Source organism: Sabethes cyaneus, chromosome 2, assembly GCF_943734655.1.
Source record: "Sabethes cyaneus chromosome 2, idSabCyanKW18_F2, whole genome shotgun sequence".
NCBI classification, from domain to species: domain Eukaryota; kingdom Metazoa; phylum Arthropoda; class Insecta; order Diptera; family Culicidae; genus Sabethes; species Sabethes cyaneus.
The window spans coordinates 243,942,998-243,967,082 of NC_071354.1; the positions used below are offsets into that span (position 1 = coordinate 243,942,998).

General features: G+C 37.9%; 1 protein-coding gene across 1 annotated transcript in view; it reads left to right on the forward strand.

The window, feature by feature from the left end:
* Positions 1–833: 833 nt before the first annotated feature.
* The window catches only part of LOC128738512 (uncharacterized), a 92,107-nt gene continuing 68,855 nt past the window's right edge, over positions 834–24,085 (forward strand). Inside the window, exon 1 of the mRNA XM_053833712.1 lies at positions 834–1,006. The gene's annotated coding sequence lies outside the window, so the exon portion shown is untranslated. The remainder of the gene's footprint in view (positions 1,007–24,085) is intronic.

The window sequence follows — 24,085 nt, forward strand, 5'->3', positions numbered from 1 at the left end:
TGATTCCCTTATATCAAGGAATATGTGTGCCAAGTTTGGTGAAGATCGGTCAAGGCGTTCTGGAGTTTTGGTGGAACATACAAACATACAAACAAACTCACACTCGCTTTTATATATATAGATGGAGTCACTGTCCATAGAAAATGGTCATCTGGGCAGCAGTATGGCAGCCTCCATTGATTTGATTTTTTTTGTAATTTCAGTTTCAAGTAGGTTAAAACTTCGCACGCATGTTCCTTGACATTAAAGGGAATTATCACCGGAGGTGGATTGAAACTTCGCTTTATAGAAATCTCCACAAAGAAGACAGATTTGGCCTGAGGACAACGAATATTATTCATAAATTACACTGCAAGAATGTATTTGCTAAAATGTGAAATGTTTTTTCGGCAATTTTGGACGCTTTTTTATATGGGGCCTTTGTCTGTGCAATGGTTTGAAGTGGGTTACACTTCGAGTACCAAACCCTGTAACCTAATTTTGGCAGTTTTATACACGTATTTCAAATTTTACTAGAAAAAAATGTTAAAGGGAATTGAATTTATTCGCTAGTACTAATAGCAATCTTAACTGATGATTGAAGTTGTCCCCAATTGCATACCACCCTGAAAGCTCCCGGCCAACTTTGCTCACCTTGGTTGGAGTGCAAAACCACACCGCCAGCTTTAAATGTAGGTACCTGTGTGATGGTGGTGGTGCTGCTGCTGAAGTCGCATTACTGCATGTCTTGCAAGAATTTTGCTTCTGCTGCTTGGTTGTTGGGCTGAGCTGAGACTTGATGTGTCGTTGGGTGAGAAGCACGGCTGTGAGCTGCAAACGATTCAGTTGAGCTCAAGATCTTGTTGTGGTCGAACCTCTTTTTGCTCGTGTTCTTCCGTGTCCGTGTCGCCCGCCTGCTGTGCTGTGGTTTGTGAATAATTCGTTTTTGTTGCTGGTGTTGTTGGGCCTCGATTGGCTCGCTGACCCCTCGCGCGAGAGGTGGGTGCGGGTGAGACAGTGTGGAAAAGTGAGTATGACTGGCCTGGCTGGCTGATCGTATTTTGGTGGAAGACAGAGAAGGAACGTTGTTGGCGCTGCTGGCTGGCTGGCTGACTGGCTGATCAGCTCGCGGGGCTGCAAGTTACCTGTGTTACGTTGAGTTTAATTTGAGATTTTGTCCGGAAAAATTTAGCTTGTGCGAGGGAAATGACTTTAATTCAGCTGAGCGCGCTATTTGTCTGCCTGGCTGTTATGTGGGAAACGTAAACAGGCCATATTCATCCGCGGGGCTGTGAAGAGGGGAAGAACTAGTGCAACCTGCTGCTGCTGTTGTGGCTGCTGGCTGCTGCAGTGAACGCAGTAATTTTGCCTTTTTTAAATTAACCGAGAGAGTAAGCCCGTGTACTTAAGTAAGGAGTGGAATGTCGTGATCAGTGCGCAAAAGTCGTACGCGCAATTTAGGTTATCCACAATTCGTACCTCTTACGGAGGCTAATTAATATTGAATGGGAGAGAAAATGCAGCTTAATTTTTTCTCCACTGCAGCTTGCTGCATGTCTCGTGCCTAATGTCGAACATTAGGGCCTAGCTGGGTGGAAAATAGGAGCAGACGTGGTGACCGATCGATGATCGCGGCACCAGAAGAGTGCGAAATCGATTGAGCATATTACATCATCAATATTTTCTGCTGGTCCGTCTGGCTGCTTCTTCTAATCCGTGGCCTAAGCGGGGTCTAAGCCGAGGAGAAGGCCAGCAGTGACGGTGATGGTGACGGTGGCAACCGATTCGTGTGAAGAGTTTTAAACGTTTTGACAGTGATACCGTCGGCAGGGGCGCCTTCAGGTCATCGACCAAATATTGCTCGGTTCGAGTGCTTTGCAATGTGGGTGCAATGCATTGCCGTGGTGTTTTATCATTGCTTTCTATTCCGAGACATGCGATAGAAAAAATGTGGATATTTGAGTGATTGTGGTTCGTTTTACTGCGTTTATAGTGAGTAACTAAAGAAACCAAAAGGAACCAATTTTATGTCAAAAGAAACAGTTTCGCCATTGACCGATTTGGGGTTTATAGCTGTACAAATGAACTTTCATCCGAGTGGCTAGGAGCTATTGCTATAAAAACATATAATGTTATATTTCTTTGATTATCAAATATAAAAAAAACGGAATGTTGAAAGATGAGGGTTAAATGTCGACTGGTATGCCTTGTTCATTCCGAAAAAGGCTCTGAATCAGCACCCGATACAAAGATCAATTAACAGCAGCCAACGTTCGTGCCTTAGAATGACATGGACGGGTCTTTGAAGCTGCCTTTAATGCTAAATCGAAAACTATAATCTAAGGTCGCACGGTTTGTTGTGAAACATAAAAAATGCTTGATGCTCCGATGCGATTGATGTTAAAAAAATAGTTCTTCGAACCAACAGTTCGCACTGCAAGTCCAAGTATTTTAGAATCCTATTTCCGACAGCGGTACTTGCACTTAAGGTTGTGCCGCTCACTTTAATGCTGATGAGCTAAAGTCGAAAGTTGGTGCTGGACATTAAGCAAATGATTAAGACGCGCTACTGTATCACTAGGATGAGAAAAGACCAGAAAAAGCGAAAGGGCTTGAGATTTTCTCGTGAGATATTTTTTTTTTCAAGTAGAAAAAAGCTATCCAGGACATAATTTAGACTCTGATCAAATCGACGACACAAATACGGAGTTAGTATTGTTGAAAAATGACAAAATCGTCGAAATTTTTTTAAACCATTCATTGGTGATGAAACTATAGTTTATGACCATACAAATTGTACAGTTGACAGTAGCCAGATATAGACGAATAATTCTTTGCTCTTGAGAATGATGCACTACTTATTTCTAAAGAACCTACATTCTAATTGATTGGATTGACATTCTAATTGAGTGTTCACTGGGAAAGGGCTGACCGATGAAATCACAATTGCGTTCATCGCTATAATTGTATTTATTTAAAAGTTATATCTAAGCAAAAATGTAAAAATTACGTGACATGATTTTCTCCGGAACCGCTGTACCGATTTCAACAATTTTAGTATCAAATGAAACTGCTCTCGGTCCAAATTCAAGAGAGTAAAATAGGCATTGCTTATTCAGACCTTGATTTAGCTTTCATAGTCAATTCAATTTTGCGCTAATTCATTTGTGATCAATGCTGTAAAACAAGTTGCACAATTGCTTCAAATACTTTCAAATACTTCAAATACTGCAAATTCTTTTTGTGCTGAATTTCGTTCCATTTCTTCTGATAGAACGGTTATTGCTAGGTTTATTTGCTTTGCTCGATTGGTTTCAATAATGAAACAGCGATAAGGACACAATTTGGCATTTTATCTGTCAAAAGCTAAAAACGACCGTTTTTACGACCGTTCAAAAACACGACTGTTTCAACCGTCGTGTCCAGTAAGGGAATGCGCGCACAATACTGTGCTAAAAACAGTGAGTTTGGAAAACGTAAATACCCAGAGATTGATACCTTTTCTCCATTATTGCCAACATTATTGCCCACGAGTGATGAAAACACGTCAAAAGCCGGAACCCTGGTTAACGCTTAATTTGTAAAATAGCAAATCCAAGCAACCGGCGGGCGTCAAAATTTTCATTACTATTCAAGAACTTTTGTTGAGAGAGGTTCAAGTTAAGATTGCTCTGTAATATGTTCTAAAATAAATGACTAGAAAATAGAGTATTCTAAATTTATAAAAAAAGCCTTGAAGTCGCTTGAAATGAAGCTATTAAGTACGCTTAAGTACCTGCTACTAACTGGTTCCTACAAGCATATTGAAAATTGCATCACAAATGCGAAATACAAGGAACTTGCAAACAGATTGAAGTAAAATCCCAGCAACGAGCTGTCATTCATTCATGTTAAATTTTTGCGAGCCGTCAAATTGCTGTTATCAAACAGCAGATGCAGAAGAAAAGTGAGGAAATAAATAGGTTTCGGGATCGTTTGATGGTTATTTCGAAATATACAACTGCACATAATTTCACATATAGTGCAAAGTGGCCGAAATTTAAAAGTAGAAAAATTCACTTTACGAACATTTGGTGCAATTATGTTTGTTTACCAAAAGCAAACAGGTTACCACTATAAGATTTGATGGATGTTTTTCGATTTTATCACATCACATTTGTTAAAAATATTCTGTTAACGACAAGGTCGTCAGAGTCCATTTAAGGCAGTCAGCATGGCACCGAGTATCACCTTTCCCTTCCCTTCTTCAGTGTACCGACATGCTCCCATAGACTCGGGAAACCATCACAAAAATATAAAATCAATTCAACTAACCTGCTAGCTGTAGTAAGATCTTGCAACTCGAAGCACTAAACATTGCATTCCATTGGTTCTATTACTTTTTGGGGTCTTAAATTACACTAAATATTGAGATTTCTGCCCGATTAAATTTCATCACTATTTTTTTCGACTGTTCCTTTCGTCACATCACTCGCGAAACTTAACTTGAGACACAGAAAACTTTAATTTACCATCCGAACAGTTATTTGGTAAGATATTATAATGATTTTGCCCAAAACTATTCACTAGAATTGATAGGAAAAACTTCACGTCGCTTCGATTGCAATTCCGAATCCGCGACCTTCGTTGTTGTACGTTGCCAAGGGAACCGACCTTTATATGGAGTGATGCCAACGTAAACATTTGAGCATGAAATTGACCAATTATTTTCGCTATTAAATTAACGGTCGTAGAGTGTCGATAAAATACTTATAAAATTCTCTGATAATAAAATTCACCGTAAACAACATTTTATTGCATAGAATTACTGTCGGATCTAGTTCAACAGCAAAAACAGATACGCGATTCTACGTTCCATAATTGTTGACCTGACGACCTTCACCTTAATCGACTACATTTTGTGTTCCAAGAATAAAGAATGGCGTAATAATAATTTCCGTTTCGGATGACAATGCAGGGTTGAGCACAGTAACTGTTGACTCGAGGGGTCTCAACAGATTTGAACTTTAAATTAGACCAAAATTAAAGATAAAAGTAGAATTAGATGGAATTTGTTCTTTTACTCATAGTGAAATTGCAATAAAATTAAACTTGAACTAAAATATGGGTCATTCCATGCGAAGTGACCGAGAAAAAGTTCAAACGTGTAATCGACCTTCACGGATTTGAACCAAAATTTGCCAGATTGTTCGTTTTCGGTCAGAAAGTAAAAATCCAAAATTGGGTACGGATCGAACATTGCCTCGATTAATGGGAGCGCCTCCATTTTTAAGGAAAATACCGAATTTTGTCAAAACCTCTTTTTTTCTTTTGCTTATATCTCCGGAAACATTAAGTTTAGAAGAGTGTTCCGCAGATTTTTTTACATAAGAATCACTCATCACCCCGAGGTATTCTTTGCCGATCCCGAGATACAGCGTTTTAAAACAAGCAATTCCCCACTTTTAATGTAAAACTAAGTGCAAAATAACTTTTGTTTTGACGCAGTAATTCTCTACGCAATGTAAAAACACTTTGGCATATCGGAAAAGCATTTATACAGTATATAAAAAGGTTTTTGTTAACAGTGTTGCCAACTTTTCAATTTCCCGCATGATTTGTTACATTAATTAAGGGAATATTAGTCTCCTAACAATAATAAACGCAATAAACAAGGAAAGTAAGAGTTCATGTCTATTAGCGTGATGAAAAACAGTTTACAAGTCTATGATCAAGCAACTATACGTATATTTTACGGCTTTTTGAAGTAACATTTCCTCATCTAGTGCTATAAATCGAACGTTAAACTGAAAAGCTGGCTACACTGTTAGGAAAAACTTTGCTATTTATTGTATAAATGCTTTCCCGATATGGCAAAATAGTTTTACATTGCGTAGGAAATCACTGCCGAGCTCCCATTAATCAAGGGAATGTCCGATCGGCACCAAATTTTCGATTTTTGCTTTCTGGCCGAATCGAACGAATAATCTGGCGAAATTTGGTTCAGATCCGTGAAGGTCGATTTCACGGGGCTCGGATACTTCGCGTGGAATTACCCATATAGAACTATACACGAAATATCATTTGAAATGATACATGAAATTCGGTTTAAAACTAACTTTCGTCTTAAATTGGCCTCGAAATCGCACCTAAAATTGAAATTGGATTTTAAATTGTACTTGAAACTGCGTCTAAAGTTAGTCTTAAAGTATGAATCGAAATTGGACTTACAGTTTTGAACTAAATTGAACTTCAAATCGGACTTTAAATTTGACTTAACTTGGACCTTAAATTTCACTTGACATTAGGCTTGAAATTGGGGAGGAATTTGAACTTAAAATTAAAATTAAATTAAACTTGAAATTGGACTTCAAATCGCTACAAACTGAACGTGAATGTGGGCTTGAAATGGTACTAGAATTTTTACTTGAAATTAGACTTAATTTTGACCTGATATTGGAGTCGAAACTGCAGTTAAAGTATTGCTGGAAAAGCATTGAGATTTGAAATTTGTAAATAACTTGTAATCGGACATGACACTTGAAATTTAACCCTAGTGTAGGTTTTTTTTCTTCTTACCATCGAACATTTCTCCGAACACGGAACATTATCCTTTGCTATTTGCTAACTATTTTCCCACTTGGTTGGTAGCCAAATTCCATTTTTGCGTGAATTGCTGAATCGGTTGCCCGCAGTATTGACAGCATTCGACGTCTTGTGAACCACAGTGAGGCCGTTGTCATTGTACCACAGACCGGCCGGCCCGGTGTAGTCTTTTGGGGAACTCTGCGGATCGAACAAGGTATAAAACTCTCATCCAGAAATGTGTATACAAACGATACATACATAATGACAAGGTTGTATTTCGTTAGCAAGTATTTGGGGACTCTTCGTGCCTTGAAACTGCTCTTTGCTGTAATAACCCCTTTCTTTACTTTCTGCTCCTTCGGGGTAGTGTTCCCCAAATTGTTTCAGGACCTCACATACCGTTTGTTTAACGTGAATCAACAGTTCAGCTTACTTACTTACTTACGAGCGAGAGAGTCTGGAATTTTTATTGGGAAGATGTAGTGCGAGTGATTTGCGCCATGATGAAATCTAATCTAATATAATGCCAGATTAATGCAGCCAATTCTTGAAAGCATCCTGAAAATCAATTATTTTTCCTGACAATGGTCAGGTCAACCGCGCAGCATGTACTGCAGAAAGAATTCCAAGGAATCAAGTGGAATCAGAAATGATGCCTAGTTCCATTCAATTTTTTTAACCCGAAGAAACCAAACCAAACGTACCAAACGCTTCCTGTATTTAATGCAATGTTAAAAATGTCTGTGCTAATAATGGTTAGGTGACATTCCAGCCAGCCTTTTACTTTTATTCCAAATTGAGTTTGCAGTAATGGCGTTGAGCGCAATAGTCGTTGTAATGCCCAGAAATTGAACATGTATAGTAGCATTGGAGAGTCAACTTTACCGTTGGTAACTTTGGCTACAAATGATGGCTGTTGCATTTTACGTCTGCGTTCTAGTGTTTCAAGTTCAAGTAAACAGCATCTATTTGCATAAGGAGGCAAATTATCCGAATGGTTAAGCCGCAGTAAATCGGGTTTTTAATGCGGTAAAAACTCATCCTCTCGCATTTGAAAAGCTTACAATGAGCCAATTCAGTTTGCACCATTCGCCAAACAAATCAAGCAACTCTTGCAAACGACGGCAGTCGCGGATGTTTTGTATTGGAATAAACAATTTCAGCATTAATTTGCAACCAATACCCAGCGGCAAAGCGATATCGTTAGAGAACAACAAGAAAAGCAAACGTCCCACGTTGCTACTTTGAGGAACTCCAGACGCATCAGCGAACACCGATGAAACACTGGATCCGAGTTTTATACGCAATACTCTACCAATGAGGTATGAGTTCAGTCATTCGACCATTTCTTGAGAAGCACCAATTCGAGATAATATTCGCAAGATGGGTTTCGTTGTATGGTCAATTCGACCAAATGCCGCTTTTAAATCTCTAGAAATAAACTGGAATACCATCAGGCCCCACAAAAAAGTCGACTAAATCGGCCGAAACACGTTTTCTTTTACTGTTTACGAAACCTTTGCCAGACTTTGCTAGAGAAAATCCTTAGTTTTACCATCTGTGTTTTGATTACCGCAGAATGGGTTAAAATTTCATTTCAAAATTAAGAAGGAAGCCAAATTTTTACAAGGACGAACCCCGCTTTTTTCTGCCTACGCGTGTGATCACTCTTTATCGCATTTGTTTCTTAGGCACTGTTCTTGATTATATTTGAAGTATATTTATCCTTTTTTGAATGAAATCTGTTCAGAATTCATTTAAGATAGGACCTCAAAACGTCTTCAATCATTTCCGTATTTATTTTTCCGTTTTTCATCTCTCATCTTTCGTTGTTTGGTTTTATTGTCTTTAGTTTTCCGTTTTACCTTACCTTACCTTTTTATTTCTTACCTAATCTGATTGTGATCTGTTTTCGTTCTTTTTAACATCTGCTTTTTTGGCCATTTTGTCACTTTTCAACGATTTGTTGACTGAAGTTTTTGGAGCGTCTTTGTAGAATACGAAACCTGAAATTAAATAAAAAGAAAACTATTCCAATTAAATTCTACTATCTATCTTTATTTGCGACAGATACGTATTTCGCCTACGACGTGCAGGCTTCATCATTGTCTGTTTTCGAACGATTTACTGTCATTTTTCATCATCTTTTGTAGCGTTTTTGATTGTTCTTGATGGCATCTTTTTGTCATTACATATTTGTAGCGTTGTTCATTTTCATTTCTTACCGCTTTTTTGTTGTATTTCTTCAATTTAAGGCGATCGACTTATATACTTAAATATTAATATTAATGCCTGAACGCATTTCAAGATCAAAGACTAAAAACACGTACACGAGTTTGGTCTATTTCATAGGAACCGGAGCCTTTCTCCGAAATCCCGCGCTGAGAATCGCGGCTAACACGCTGACAGACGAACAGCGTCACGCGCAGTACCTTGCAAGTCGTAAGGACCTGCATGGTGTCGTCATCCTGACAGTAAAAATAAGTTAGATTAAAACTTCTCGGTCGGTGGTTTCTACAGTTGACTGAGGAAGAGGCACAATTTGTGTCTAAAAATAACCCAACCACATCGCTACTTTAACAAGGGGTTGCACAGTTTCCCAGGTACACGGGTACCAGTGAGTCACATGCCCTGGCGGGTATTTTGGGTTCAAATCCGGTTATAATCTTAGATTATAGCTTGGTTCGACCCATGCACCTTCCAGCATTGGACAAAAGATAGGAGTCACAACGACAACTTGTTAAGCGTAGCTACCAATTACCCCCCCCCTTCCCTCCCTTCCTTTCCACTCTTTCCCCTCCACACCAAAAAATTTTCATTACTTTCCCCTACTGTCCCTCCGTCAATTGTAGAACCACCGCTTCAAAAAATATTAAAATTAATGCCTGACCGCATTTCAAGGTCAAACATCAAACACGAATTATTTTTTTTGCCCCCTCCCGATTTTTCAAGTCAATTTTTAAGGGCTTTAAATTTAAATTTAAACTTTAAAATCAGATTTGCAATGGCCTAAATAAAAATGTTTTATTGCCTTTTCGTCGTTTTTCTGTCTTATATTCGTCATCTTTTCATCTTCCTTTTTGGGTGTTTTGTCGCCTGTTTGACGCTTTTTATTGTCGTGGTTTTTTGTCGCTGTGTTTTGGCCTTCTTTCGTCGTCTTTTGATTGCATTTTCATGCCATTTCTGTCGGGTTTTTCTCATCTTTCCTCATCTTTTCGTTGTCTTCTCTTCGAATTTTAGTCATCTTCTCATCGATTTTTGTTGTGTTTTTTGAAAATTTAAATTTTAAAAAATTTGCCAGTAATCTCGTACCAAATATTTAATTTAGTGACGTTATTGGCGTTAGGAATTTTAGAATGTTGCCTGTTATCGTGTAAAACAAAATAATTTCATTTAAATTTTCTGGAAATATTCGCAATCCCATTTTTGAGATAATATTATCCTGCATTAAATAAACATTTACTTTCGTTGAGGAAGTGTGGAGTGCTATTGGAACGCTATCTACTAGAATCGCAACCGAAAACCGTGAGTTCGAGTGCTCATGTGCCTTGAGTTCAAATTTTTGGTCAATATAACGTAATTTTATAGTTCATCCAATCAAATAACATACAAGTCAAAAAGTAATAGTGAAAAAGTATAAAAGTACAATAGCCGCAAAGTACGCAGCCACTATGGGCCAGAAATTAAAATTTCGGGACGCATATATTTGCGGTTAGACGGCATGTCTCAGCTTAATGTGGTCTTCGGCAACTTTTTGAATGAAAAAATGATGCATCTTTTGAAGGAGTCGTCCAATATTTAATGTTACTTTAACAACAATTTAAGTAATAACTTTTTGAGTAAATTTTTTTTCACCTTTTTGGTTTCAAAATATTAAAGATAAATCAATTATAAGTATTTTTCCTGAAGATATGAAACTTCTACCTTTTACCCATTTTCAGCAATAGACCTTTGTTTATAAACGACCCCTCAAATCACATTTCTTCTTGTAACATGTTTATTTCAACAGACAGCTCAATGTGATGTTCTAGACAATATTTTGCACATAAAAGAGGAATATTTTTTGCTAAAGACTGTTTTGCTTTTTCTGCATTAATTAATAAGATATAACTGTTTTTAGGTTAAAAACCGTCTGATTTGTTTTTAGGTCGAAAACCGATGTGATTTGAGGGGTCGTTTTTAATCAAAGGTCTATTGCTGAAAATGGGTAAAATGTAGAAGTTTCATATCTTCAGAAAAATTACTTGAAATTGGTTTATCTTTAATATTTTGAAACCAAAAAGATGAAAAAAAGTTTACTCAAAAAGTTATTATTTAAATTGTTGTTTAAGTAGCGCTTAAATATTGGACGACCCCTTCAAAATATGCATCAATTTTTTATTCAAAGAGTTGCCGAAGACCACATTGAGCTGAGACATGCCGTTTAACCGAAATATTTTTGTCCCAAAATTATAATTTTTGGCCCATAGTGCGCAGGTGTGTAGTAATAACTGTCAGCAAAGTAAATAGTCACAAAAATTAGACTCATAAATTTTAGTTTTGAGTGTATTTCGTGTAAAGTGTATCCATAACATTTGTCTTATAAATTAGTTAAATTCAAAGACTTCTCCCTGTGATTTAATTACCAGTCGCAATCGTTATTGAAAAGTATTACAGCTGGTACGAGTACACGATATTCTGAGGCAAGTCATCCAAAATCTTCTCCAAACGTCCAAGTTCAAGTCAATCCTTTGGTGCTCCCTAGTTGTCCGAGCATGTAACTCTGCGCATAGAAGAGTCTAGAGAATTCAAATCAGGCGAAGAGCCAGGTACAAGCAAAGGACAATCGTACAAAAATAATTACCGTCGGCGGCGGATCGTATGGGAATGGTTAAGACTTAAGGGAAAAAATTAGATATAAGATGATCTAATAGCAAGGTGCGACAGTAGTTTGATTGCTCAAAACAATCGGGTTCCAACCAAGAGAGTTTGGGTTGGAGTTCCACCTGCCATTGAACGACCCAATATATTTATGGCCTCATATCGAGATCTTCCAGCTTCATCTAGTTTACCATTCTTTTCACTAAACGCTCCTTCCCTTTTCAAAAAAAAAAGATGGCTGTAAAAATAAAATTTTATCTCCTCTTTTTTTTTCTCTGGTTGTGTTTTGTTCGCAAAGCTCAAACGTTATAAAAGTCATTGCCAAGCTTCTGTCAACAAAACAAAAAAAAAGTTTGTTCCAATGCGTTTTGTAGTTTCTGAGAAAAAGGTACGTAAAGTTTGAAAACGCGGCACTGGAATGCTTAGGTGCATGAACGTTTATCGTCCACTTGCCGTGGTCGGATCAAAACAAAATTAGTATCGAAATAAGCGAAAAAGACTGCAGAATCAAAATTTGAAATAAAAAATAATGATTTTTTCAAAAAATTTTGACATTTATGTCCTCTTAAGTACTAAACTAACCATCAGGTAAGGGAATAATTGCCCTGCTGCTGGCTTTCAAGCATAAAATATAACAAATATAAAAATCGAAAAGTATAAAAACTGAAATATAGGACAGTAAAAATATCGAAAACTTTAAAAGCCTAAAAGTATGTCAAAAAGTATAAAAATCTAAGTATTAAAGCCGAAAAGTTGAAAATATGAAAGTTAGATAGTTAGAAGTTAGAAACCAATTCGTATAAGAGTCAATGTGCAGAAACCGATAAGGACAAATGTCGGAAAACATAAACGTTGAACAGCATAAATGTCGAAAGGTATAAAAGTCGTAAAGTAAAAGTATAAAAACGAAAGCATCCCCAAGTAACGATCTGCGTTTTATTACACACTTATGATGGCTTTTATGATCAAAATTGGACATTAAAACTGCAATAAGGGTGTAATAAAACCCACCTTGTTATTTGAGATTATTTTCTTAAAGCAAATTTTCAATCAAGCTCAAAGCTACATAAGGCAACAGTATGTCGTACGGAGCCCGTTGAATTTTTAACAAATCTTCCCAAGGAGTGTTTCCCCCAGACGAGTCTTCTTCGGTGCGCAGGAGACGGAGAAGTTTTTAAACCGTCTGTGAGCTATAGTCGATTAGCTGAGCGCTTCTTTTCGGCAACTGGTTAGGATCATCATTATCATCGTCGCCGTCGTCCGTCGTCGTCGGTCGTCCTCATCCTCATCATCATCATGATGATGGTTGTTGTTTTCCAACCAGCCAAGTCTGGGGTCCCCCGACGAAGCGCCCGTAGTTCACCGTGAGCGGGGTCTCAGCAGCTTTGGAATCTCGAGGGGGAGCAAGTAGCAAGCAGAGTTTATTAATAACTGTCTTTTGTCGATTTCGAATTCCGTCAAGGTGAAAGCTTATAAGCGCACAATCAGCATAGAGAGGTACGACTGCTGTGCTGGGTTGGTTGGCTGGACGGTAGGAAGGGATGGAGGTAGTGACTTGAGAGCAAACGAAAACCTGTTTCGAACGAAAATCGAACATTTTTGCGCTCAACCTGTTGTCTTTGGGATGTTACTTTTTTCAGCGCTCAAACATTGCAAACAAGGACGCACACTAGGGGACGGACGGCTAGGTGGCTAGGTGTTACTGGCTGGGGGAGTGGATTACATACCAGAAAATTTGCATTGTGTCTCCCTCGTTTCGTGAAATCGTCCGCCCGTTCAGGTGATTTGCTCCGACTGCAGAGGCTTAATTTAATCGAAATCTCTCGACGATCGATGCTCGTTCATTTATTCGAGTTGTTTTTGAATAATAGAAAATATCTTCGCTCGAAAGCTATCGTTTTAAGTTCATTATTGAGGCGGATTTTGGAAGCCATCGCTGAAGTTGGTATAATCAAGTTGATACACAGAGTCATGGCTTGCTGTTTTTTTCGTCTCGTCATTCGTCATCTGTGTACTCGAACACGATCATCACCAAATTGGGGTTGCAAGCAATTGTTCTAAGCCGCTCAAAACCCACAGTTGTTCGGGCCACCCAGGCCTACTTGATGATCACTTCCCGATCGCCGAAGATACCCCAACTGAAGCCAAGTATTCCGGCTTTGAACGCCGTCGTTGCTGTGAATCTACTTATACACACACAGCACAGCAGCAATTAATTGAAGTGTCGGAAATCTACTAAAACTTTAACCTTGAAAGTCAGTTGAACTCCTCTCTCTTTCGTATTCAAGCACACCTTCTAACTCGCTGCTCTTCCACATACTGCTGCAGTACCGATCGAAGCCAGTTAATCTGAGAACTCGCCTCTTAGCATTGTTGACGTGCCGCCGGGACGCGGGGAGGGAATTTACGGTCGAACGGATTGTTTGGCGACAACGACAGCGACAGCCAGCACCAGCAGGGAGAGTTAGACCGGATTGTTTGAATGCATTATAGGTAGTTCAAGGTCTATTGGACGACTAGAACACGCTCCGGAACGGGAGAGTTGTTCACCAACACCTTGCCTCGGTAAATACCTTCGCATAGTGTAAAACACTACCGCATTCATTGGCTCTGTGGATGTCGGATTCGCAAATCCAAATGTAGTATGGATCAAGTTTTCAATCTGGTTTGAATGGTATAAAACAATCGACGACGACGACGACGACGAGGTGGCGAAGTTGCGCGATCGTTGAAGTCATTCGATTCGAAAGATAATTTTAGAAACTCAATCCATTGGTTTTTTCGATTTCCGCATGAGTGAATATTTGTTGACTGTTTAGTTGCATGATTTGCCTACACGCTTGCCGTACATATGTTGTAACTCATGACACATTGTGACAGTTTCGTAATGACGTTCACTTAGCACATCAACTGATCTTTGATCAGCGGCAGCTATTCAGGGCAACCTCGCGCAGCTTCATCTTCCATTCGCACTGCGCTGTATACCTCCATTTCCAGCAGGAAAACCAGTCTGCGTGTTGTACCTTATAACCGTGTGTCACGTGTGTCATACAAACACACTTTGCCACTTTTCCACAAGCAGAAGATTCACAACCGGTCAGATGCTCCGTTGTCTCCGTTGCACATTTTCTGCCTGCATTTTCTTGCAACCCTTTGGCAGTCGCACGCTGGCAGTCGCTCACTCGATCACCTGATCGCTAGGAAAATAATTGTCCCTCAAATTGTTCGACCGACCGACCGACCGGCTGTCGGGTTTGGTTGATTTGCCTTCCACCTTCCACCTTTATCGGTCGGTGTGGTAAACGTACCGCGCAGCCGAAGCAAAGCCAAAGGTAGCAACCGTGACGATACCGGTTACCGGTCGGGCTTCGAATAGGCAAAGTGCATTGAGCGGAGCTCTTTTTTTTTTCTTCTATTTCTAAAATGTGCTGCTTTGTATGCGCGGTTAATGATCGTTAATGTAGATGAATTTCAGAAACATATGAAATGTTTCGGAAAACGAGCCATCCACTTCAGTGCGGATTTGCTTGAATTGATTCAATCATAATTGTTTTTACTTTTAACGATCGCCCCGGTTTGCTTTTTGCTATTTCGTTGTTGTAAGAATTTTAATTGGAGCTTGGATTTTTCTTTAATGAAACACTACATATATAGAATCGGGCACGGTACACGATCACTTTGACTCAATTTTGATTCATTTCAATGTACTGTCTCAGCCAAGCAGAATTTGAAAAAGTTATGTATGAGACATTTGTAGAACTAGTTTATTGTCTACAATATTGCTGAATAAAGTTTTTGAATATCTTTGGCAGTTACGAAGTGAACGTTCATTTGGTTACCAAAACGGGGTAGCAGCCGTTTTGCTCCGTAAGATACAGCAAAACCATAAAAAATCTTTTGTAAATATTGTTTGGCTGAGGCGATACAATCAAATGAATCAAAATTCAGTCAAAGTGATTGTGCCATCCCTGCATAGATTTAAATTGAGAAATTAGTTACACAAGCACATTACTGTTCTCACAAACTGTTCATATTTTGTTTATAGATTTGATGATGGTTTTAATTTTGATACCAAAATTTACTGCTTAGCTTACTCACAGTCTCTTATTCCCTCAGAGGACGCGATGTGATTTGTATAAAAGGTTGAATTTAAGCATTTTTTTTTGTTAGATTATAGTCACTTTAACAGCTTATGTCATTCGTGACTTCTGTGGGGTTGGGATTTGAACCCGGGTCCTTGGCGTGAGAGGCGTGAATGCTAACCACTACGCCGGGACTGACCCCTGAAGAAGCATTTGATATTAAGCACGGAATTGAATTTTAAATTGGAATTGACACTGAACGTATATTGGATTTAAAAGTGGAATTTAGATTAGGCCTGGAAATACTTTGGAATTAAACTTGAAATGAGAATTCAATTAGTACTAGAAATTGGACTTGAAATCAGAACTAAAATTTGACTTCAAACTAGATTTCAATTAGACTTGAAAATGGGACATCCAATTAGACTTGAAATGTAACTTGACTTTGGACATTGAATTAGACTTGAATTTGGAAATGGACAGGAAATTAAACGTGACGTTTTACTTGAGATTAGGATTGACATTTTCCGTCTTACTCTCTCACAACATGTTTATTTTTTTTCCTGTTCCTTTTTTCTCTTTTCCAGTCCCGTTTTCCATTTTTTGCTCCGTTTTTTATTTTTTCCTAAACCGTCTTTTTCCTTATCCCTTCCGTTTTACTTCTTTTTCCCTCATTTTTCTTCTCTTCTGTACCGTGTTTTCTGTATCAATGTTCCATCGTTTACTATCTCGATTTTTGTCGTATTTTCAGTCTCATGTTTCGTTTTGTTTTTAACTCATTTTTTTGCAATCTTCTTTACCCCTTTTCGTTTCTAGTTTGTATCTTTTTCTAACTTTTTTTATCACATTTCCTTCTCGTTTTTTTTTTGTCTTCGGCTGTTTCGTTTCGTTTTTCCTCTTTTAACAGAACATTTTTTCATCTTTTCTGTCACGTTTAGAACTTTTCTTTTTTCCCCGGCTTTACCTTTTCTTTTGGTCAGTTGTTTTCCTTTTATTTCCCGTTTGACCTCATTTTCCTGTTTTCCTTCTTTCCTGTATTGGCTTTCTTTTTCTCTTTCACTATTCTTCTTTTCCCTTTTGGTGATTCTCGTTCTCTATTCCGGATTCGCTTTCTTGACTTGTTTTACCTCTTCGTCACTCTCGATTTTCCTTTTGTCTATCCGTTATTTCCTCTCTTTTTCAGTTCAGATTTTCTTCTTGCTCTTTTCTTTTGTTTCATTTTTCGTTTTTTTTTCTTTTCCTTTTTTCTTTTCCTTTTTCTTTTCCTCATTTCAGACCAGTCTCTTCTCTATTCGTGTCTCGTTAACTTTTATTATCTGTCCCGTTAGCTCCGTTTATGTTTTTTCGTTTTCATCTGTTGTGTTCTATCCCTCATCAAGTCCTGCTTTTCCTATTTTTCTGTCATGTTCTGCTTTTCTTTTCTGTTTTAATCCGTTTGTTTTCCTCGTGTTTTGTTTTACTCTTTCCGTTTTCCTTTTTTTCTGTTCTCGTTTCTCAATTTTCCTGCTCCATATTTTCTCCTTATTTTCCTCCTTTTCTATGTCCTTTGTTGTCCTCTTTTTTCTCCTTTTAGTCTAGTTCGTCCTCATTTTGTTTCTTTTTTCCTCGTTTTCTTTACTAGTTTTCCTTTTTTCACTGTTTTCTCTGTTTACATCCCATTTTCTCTCCCATTTTTTTGTTTTTCTTTTTTTTTCATGCCAGTTTTTTCTTATCTTACTTGCTTTTTTCCTTCTTTTCTACATCAATGTTCCATCGTTTACTGTCTCGATTTTTGTCGTATTTTCAGTCTCATGTTTCGTTTTGTTTTTAACTTATTTTTCTGCAATCTTCTGTCCCTGTTTTCGTCTCCAGTTTTCGTCTTTTTCTAACCTTTTTTATCACATTTCCTTCACGTTTTTTTGTCTTCGGCTGTTTCGTTTCGTTTTTCCTCTTTCAACAGAACATTTATCTTTTCGGTCACGTTTAGTACTTTTCTTTTTTCCCCGGTTTTAGCTTTTCTTTTGGTCAGTTATTTTTCTTTTATTTCCCGTTTGACCTCTTTTTCCTGTTTTACTTGTTTCCTGTATTGGCTTTCTTTTTTCTCTTTCCCTATTCTTCTTTTCCCTTTTGGTTTTTCTTGTTCTCTATTCCGGATTCGCTTTCCTGACTCGTTTTACCTCTTTGCCACTCTCGATTTTCCTTTTGTCTGCCCGTTATTTCCTCCCTTTTTCAGCTCAGATTTTCCTCTTGCTCTGTTATTTTGTTCCCTTTTTCGTTTTTTCCTTCCTTTTCCTCATTTCAGACCAGTTTCTTCTCTATTCGTGTCTCTTTAACTTTTATTTTCTATCCCGTTAGCTCCGATTATGTTTTTTCGTTTTCGTCTGTAGTTTTCTATCCCTCATCAAGTCCTACTTTTCCTACTTTTCTGTCATGTTCTGCTTTTCTTTTCTGTGTTAATCCGTTTGTTTTCTTCGTTTTTCGTTTTGTTCTTCCCGTTTTCCTTTTTCTGTTCTCGTTTCTCAATTTTCCCGCTTCTAATTTTCTCCTTTTTTTCCTCCTTTTCTATGTCCTTTTTTGTTCTCTTTTTTCTCCTTTTTGTCTAGTTCAATCTCTTTTTGTTTCTTTTTCCTCGTTTTCTTTATCAGTTTTCCTTTTTTCACTGTTTTCTCTGTTTACATCCCATTCTGTTACGAATCTTTTGTTTTTCTTTTTTTTTCGTGCCAGTTTTTTCTTATCTTACTCCCTTATCTTATCTTACTTGCGTTTTTCTTTCTTTTCTACTGCGTTTAAGCAGTTTCCCCCCGTATTTTCTTATTCGTTTTTTCTCCAGGAGCAAGACTGGAGAAAAAAACGGAGAAGAACACGAAGGAAACGATAAATGGGATGCAGCAAGAAAAAAATGTGGATAGAAAGTGCGAAAATACGAGACTAGGAAAACCTTTATTCTCGAGAAGAGGAAAATGAAGAGAAAAAAAATAAAATGGAAGTCAAACGGGATTAAGCAGAAATACAAACAGAACGTCCCAAAAAACCCAGAGAAAAGCAGGAAAGGCAAAGTAGGACATAATAAGAGGAACGACGGAACAGACGAAAATTGAAAATCGAAAAGGAGTAAACTGAACAAAAAAACAAAGCAAGAAAAGAGTAAAAACGGGTTTAAAAATTAGGAAAACGGAAGAAAAAAGACGAAAATCGAGACAAAAAAATATAGGAAAAACAAGAGGAAAATCAGGATAAAAAAGGCGAAAAAACTACAAGGTATACAGCCCTAAGGGTTGTACGAAAGGGTGACGTAGGCCTATGTCAACACAATGGGCGACTTTATAATTTATTTAAAACACAGATCGTGAGCAATTTCGCTGTAAAGCATTATTGTAATGAAATCTAGTTGAATATGTAGCTGTATCCAATTCCAAATAATCTATAATCTTAATGCATGCGTTTCAGTTATAGCTTTCGTTTCTAGAAAGGTTCGGTTGGAGAAAATGAGGCTGAATGAGCTACGTTCCCACTTACCCCGTATTCCCACTTGCCCCGGGGTACCTTATGTATTTTGATAACATGTTTAACTCGTTGAAGTATTCCTTCATGTCAGATCATTACAGCAAGGACTAATGCAGACTGCATTTCTGGCATGTATATGTTCATAAGTATCTATAGCCTTCAGCTTGACTCATTAAAACAGTGAGCAGATGCGATACGGAAACCGCTCGTGAGGTTCAAATCTTCGTTCGTTTCTTGTTGGTGAGTGAATTAGCCAAAATTCCGTCACGGAAGGCACATAGTTATCATGACATTCGAGCTCCTGGTAAATGTTTCAAGATAAAAGTGAATATCATCCATCAATCAGCCTTTTTGGCTTTCAGCATCAAGTAATGATTGAAGATAAAATTGAATTTTCTTTCAGCTGAAAATAACTCTTCGATGTATCAGCAACAGCAAAAATTGTTTTAGGGAATTTTACAGTGTTTTAGCTTGGTAGTTGGAAGGGAACGCCACAAAGGTGGTATATATTTAGCGTTTTAGGTACGACAAACTAAATATTTTTAGAACAAAGTTAATTTGCAATTATAATTACGAATTGCAGATTACGAAAAAATTCATTTAACCTTCATTTAATTTGTTGATGGCCCTTAAAAGGGCCATTGGTTACAAATAGCATCAAAGCCAAAGCAAGTTCAGTGCAAATATCTCGGACGTCTTTCCCTTTTGACATGAATGGCAACCAGAGGGGTGGTGTTGTCCATGTTTTGGTACGTTTGGTTTTGGTACCTACTTACTGATTGATTTATCTTAAAATAACTGAAACTAATCAAAAAGCATTTAAACACAGCATATTAGCTCTAATTTAACTATTACTAGCTGTTATTTTCGATATGAAGGCTACTTCAGCCTTGATGGTAACAGGCACGTAGGTTATCGGCGTCGATTCATTGTATCCTGCAACGAAAAGCTTTTACTAGCAACTATCATTGCAGTCTGTTCCCGCTTGTCATTCGTACTTACCGCTAGCCTTCCATGTTAACGAAATTTGACCTTGCTTTTACATACATTTTCACTATTAAGCGTTATAAATATGTTACTATATGTTATAAATATGTTACTATAAAATTGCTGGACATTTTATCTTTCCAAAGACATATTAACAGGTATGTTTCGTTCAGTAGTATAGAAGTTATAAGCATTTGAAATCTTTCATTCAAACGTTACACTTCTATTTTCATTTTCACAAAGAAAATAAGGAAAAACGAGACAAATAAAGGGAAGACGGAACAGAAAAGTCGGGCAAAAGGGAAAGAAGAAGAATGACAACGAGACAAGAAAGGGAAAACGGTACAGATAACAAGAAAAGCCAGCTGAGAAAAGAGGAATAACGAGAGAGGAAATAGAAAACCCCTAAAGGCAACGAGGACAACGGGAAAAAGGTCAAACAAACTAGGAATAAAATGATACAAACAAGTAAATGGGACAGAAAACGAAGAGAGAAAAAGGGAAAACGAGACAAAACAAGAGTAGATTGGACAGAAAAAGAGAGCAAACGAAAGAGAAAAGGAGATAAATAAGTAAAAAGAAGGAAAGCAGATTTAAAAAATGAGGACAAACGGGATAGAAAAGGAAAGAAAACGACAGGAAGGAGGACAGACAAGGAGGAAAAGCAGGACATAACAAGTGGAAGAACGGAAAAATCGAAAAGGAGTAAACCGAATAAAAAACAAAAATAAGGCAGAAAAAGAATAAACACGTGAAAATAAGAAAAGGGACGAATAACGAAACAGTAAAGAGAAAAACAATAAATCTGTAGAACTGAAAAGGGCGAAAAATGGGACAGTAAAAGAAGCGCAAAAGGAAAACAGCGGACAGAAAAAAACGAGTGAGAAAAGAAGGAAAAACGAGACAAATAAAGGGAAGACGGGACAAAAAAGGTGGGCAAACGGGAGAGAAAAAGAATTCCAACGACACAAGAAAGGGAAAATGGAACAGACACCAAGAGAAACCAGCAGGGAAAAGAGGAATAACGAGAGCGGAAAAAGAAAACCCATAGAGGGAACGAGGAAAACGGTAAAATTGTCAATCGGTATATAAAAGAAAGAAGAAAGATGGGACAAACTAGGAATAGGATGGTACAAATAAGCAAATGGGACAGAAAAAGAGGAAAACCAGACTAAAGAAAGTAAAACGGGATAGAAAAAGCGGCAGATATAAAAGGAAACCCGGAGAGTAAAGGTGAAAAAAGGAAGCTAAAAACCGAAGAAATGAGACAGAAAACAAGAGCAAACAGTGCATCTGACAGAGGAAAAATGGAACAGACGAAGACGAAAACCGAGAAGGAAAGGAGGTAAAGGACTAGAAAAACGCAAGGACAGGAAACGAAGAATTGGAAAAAGGGAAGAGAAAAGACGGAAAATTGCAAAAACTGAGTAGAAGACAAGAGGAAAAACAGAGGAAAACCGATAAAGCAAACAAGGAAAATGGGTAAAAGAAGTTAAACGAAACAGAAAAAAAGAAAATAAAATTAGGGAAAACTACCATAGAAAATGAGGAGAAAAAAGACGAAAAACGGAAGTTAAAAATGCCAAACCCGGTGAGCAAAGGAGAAAAGGGTTAGTTTAATCGTGACAGAGATGAAAAAAGAAGAATCTAAAAAAGGAAAACCGAAACAGACCAAGACAAAATAACGAGAAGGAAAGGGTTAGAAAAAATACGAATATTTAAAAGGACAAAAGGAAAATTGAAAGAGATCATGAAAGCTGGAAAAGAAAACAAGTGAAAACAAGACGTAAAACAAGAGGAAAACCAGGACACAGAATTAGAAAAAATGGGACGGTAAACGAAGACGCTATAGTCACTCGATTTTCCAGGCCCAAAGTTTCCTTTGAAAGGGCGAATGCCTCAACTTTTGATGCTGTCTGGGCACGCTAGTGGTGAAGATCGCATAGTACTAGAAGTTGTGTAGTCGACCTTGTGTTTACATAAATTGGCAGACAAAATTTAAGTCGATTTTCTATAAATTCACTACACCTGTTTGTTTGCGTTTGAGTAAAAAATGTAACCAAGGTAAAAGTCATGAATTTGTAGTGATGTCGACCTACTCGAATGCCATTTCCATTACACACCAAAAATTAGATATGTAATTGTTAACCCACGTTGGTAAGTTAACAAACAATTGAAAAGGATTATAAACAAACATATTATGCCAGCTCAGCAAATAAAAATGCTCACTTCGCTCATTTAAAACGACTTGAACTTGAGTCCTTTTCACCACGTGTTGGGGCAATAATTCGCCTTGAAAAAATGGCGATTGAAAGTACACACATAGTTGTTCAGGGAAATTGGCTATTTGTTTCGATGTTTCAGTTCAACCATCAGCAATGGAATGATTCGCACTTGAACGAGGGGGGTGATATATATTTACACTTGAACAACAGTTTACTTTTATCTTGTAAAAGCTCCGCTTGTACCGGCAAAAAAAAAAAAACATTAAAATCGCGTTTTGTCGACGCGATCGGTATAGGTACTGCAAGGAGTACTTTGGCGATTTCTTTTGTGAGGTACACACTGAATCCGGCCGGTACGGTCGGCCGACTAGTAAAAAACAACTTCTTTGATTGAGAGAAAAAAGAAAGACTTAAGGTTATTTATTAACCTTGAATCGGGTCGTCAAAGCAAAAAGCAAAGGCTTGGTGTTACATTCCGCATTTGGAACTAGACCTTATGTTTCTATTGACAGACTTTGAAGGGTCATTTTTGATTAATGCGTGAATATTATATTAATTGATCGATAAAATTGTAATTCATAAGTATCACTAATAATTTGATCAATCATTAGGTGATATTTAAACGAGAATTAGCAGCTAAAACTAAAATGAACCATGTTGTGTGTGACACATGATTGTGGACTGACTGTACAATTGTGGGATTACGATCCTAATGATACGTTCAGCCTCTTCCGGTCGAGTTTTGAACATACGACAACCGATAGCAGTTATACACGCGGACGATTGTCAAGAAGAGGTGTCTAAAAGGATCACTTAGGGGGTGGAGACCCAAATTTAAATATATAAATGTGAGCGAAAGGTTTCTACTACGTACCCACTGCAATACTTCCATATTTCCATACCAACCTTTGCAGGAAAAATTCGTTATCTAGCGATAGTAGTTCGTTGTTAATTTCTCCAAATACAAAAACAAATAACAGTTCGTTAACGTTGTGCGATGAAAACTCTGCTGTAGTAACCAGTTGATCGGAGTGGACGCAGCGAGGCACGGAAGTTCAGCTGTACCAATATATTCGGGCAGTCTGTCTAACCATTCGTAACATTAGCAATAAACATTGCTTGTTAAAATTTCGCATGCCGTTCAAGAGTTTCAAGCCCGAGGAGACGACAGCGGTCGGGGTTTTGCGATGGCTTCCCAGCTGGCGCTGTTGAAAGCGTTCTTAACGTCAATTCAATTCCTCTTCGTTTCTGTATAGACGATTTTTCGGTTCTCTCTAGCGCTGTCCTAATCGCATCCCCTGCTGTTGATCTCCCTCACCTAAATCCGAATTGCATGTTCGATAGAGCTTGGTTTTTGGTTACCTTTTATGTATTTCGTTACTCTATTCAGGATTATCTTTTCCAGAAGTTTCCCGACTGTATCCAACAAGCAGATGGGCTGTACGATGCTGAATCTCCCTGGTGCTTACTCAAATTCGGCAACAACACAAGCTTTTGTTTCTTCAACCCATCGGGGAAAATACTTTCATTCAAGTTTTCTGAATTATCATTCTAAGTATATTCGGGCATGCCTGGATCGCCGCTTATTCAGGGCTATGTTGTGAATTCCATCCGGTCCGAGCGCCTTGTTGAACCTCAACGCTTTTGAAACTGCTATAAGCTCTTCTTCGGAGACAATCGTTCTTGTCAATTTTCGCCTATTTTAGCTCTTTGAACAAACCCCCTGGCTCTAAAGGGCCAAACAGAATTTAGCGTCAACGTTATTCTGACAGTTTTCGCATTCTGTTTGTCCTTTAACGACAAGGTCGTCAGAGTACATTTATAGCAGTCAGTATGGCACTGAATAAACGAATGGGAGTATGGGTCCCATAAACTCGGGAAACCATCACAAAAACTAAAATT